This window comes from Gossypium hirsutum, chromosome A03, assembly GCF_007990345.1.
Source record: "Gossypium hirsutum isolate 1008001.06 chromosome A03, Gossypium_hirsutum_v2.1, whole genome shotgun sequence".
NCBI classification, from domain to species: Eukaryota; Viridiplantae; Streptophyta; class Magnoliopsida; order Malvales; family Malvaceae; genus Gossypium; species Gossypium hirsutum.
Genome location: NC_053426.1, coordinates 14027032 through 14028690, shown reverse-complemented (window position 1 = coordinate 14028690; position 1659 = coordinate 14027032). Strand labels below are relative to the sequence as shown.

The 1659-nt window shown below is 43.7% G+C and overlaps 1 non-coding gene across 1 annotated transcript; it reads left to right on the top strand.

Annotated features, from left to right (window-relative positions):
* Positions 1–1125: 1125 nt before the first annotated feature.
* Positions 1126–1232, top strand: LOC121225684 (small nucleolar RNA R71). Its single transcript, XR_005923541.1, has one exon. It is a non-coding gene; the product is annotated as a small nucleolar RNA R71 (small nucleolar RNA).
* The last annotated feature ends 427 nt before the right edge of the window (positions 1233–1659 follow it).

Here is a 1659-nt window from a genome sequence, read left to right as displayed (position 1 = left end):
GGCATTTGTTCAAGTGCTTCAACCAACGGGATGTTGATATGAAGTTGCTTGAGTACGTCAAGGAACTTCTTGAATTGGACCTCCTGTTTTTGCTTCTAGAGTCTTTGAGGGTAAGGTGGTGGAGGTTTATATACTGGAGTTGGTACTAGTTGATTTGTCTTTGGCGGCAATTCTACTGCTAACGGAATGGTTGGCTGATTAGAATTGCCAGGTTCTGAGGTTACCTTTTCAGGTCTTGCAGGTTCTGGTTCTAGTGGAACAGGAACTTCAACACTCGGTTGAACTACTTCCGAATCTTGAGCTTCAGCATGCTCCTTTTCAACTTCAATGATGATGGGCTCTACCGTTTTTCCGCTCCTCAATGTTAGTGCTTTATAATGCTCCTTCCCTGGATTTCTCGAATTTTCCGTATCACTAGGTAAAGCACCTTGTGGACGGTTCCTAAGTTCAGTAGCAAGCTGGCCCACTTGATTCTCCAAATTCCTTGGAGTGGCATCATTCTTCGCCATGTATGCCTTCAATAAATTCTCTAAGCAATTGGACGATTCAACCTGAACTGGTTTCTGAACTTGCTGTGAAAAACTAGGCGGCTGGGTTGGTCTAGGTTGGGCGTAGTTGTTACTGCCTCCAGCCCTTTGGTTACTCCAGGAAAGATTGGGGTGATTTCGCCATGATGGGTTGTAAAACTTGGATTGCAGCCCTTGCCTTCCTCGATTCTGGTTCTGATTACCTATGTAGTACATGGATTCTGGGTTTGACGGACATTCTTCAAACACATGTCCTTCCCCACAATAGACACAGGCTATATTCTCATATTGGTTAGGTGGTTGAGCTGCAAAACTGTTAGACCCATTAGTGGTAAGATTCTTTAACATTGAAGATATCGAAGATACCTGGGATGCAAGTGAAGTGAGAGCGTCCACTTCAAGGATTCCAGCAACTCTTCTTCCTGACGTTGCTCGATTGGTTGGCAACTGATAATTGTTACTGCCGATCCTTTCGATGATTTCATAAGCCTCATTGTAAGACTTAGATAAGATAGCACCGTTAGCAGAAGCATATACTACCTTCCTTGTGTGAGCGTTGAGACCATTGTAAAATGTCTCAAGTTGGATGCAATGCGGAATTCCGTGATGAGGGCACTTTCGTAATAACTCTTTGAATCTTTCCCATGCCTCATACAAGGACTCATCATCCATTTGTTGGAAAGCAGTGATCTCATTTCTCAGCTTAGCAATCTTGCTAGGCGAGAAATACTTCACAAGAAATCTCTCTACTAACTCTTGCAATATAGAAATCGAGTTCGGTGGCAGTGAGTTTAACCAGGCTCGAGCTCTATCCCTCAGCGAGTACGGGAACAGTTTTAATCGTAACACACCTTCGAGTACTCCGGCTAGCTTGAAAGAGTCGCTCACCTCCATAAATAGTCTTAAATGAAGATGAGGATCTTCAGTAGGCATTCCACTAAACTGGCCCACTGTCTGAAGCATCTGGAACATGACTGGCTTCAGCTCGAATTGTTGTGCCTCGATCTCAGGTCTTCTAATACCTGGATTAAGGTCATTAAAAACTGGCACGACATATTGTCGTAAAGCTCTATCCCTATCATCAGCAATAAGGATAGGATTTTGAGGAAGGTTTTCTCCGTTTCCTTGATTG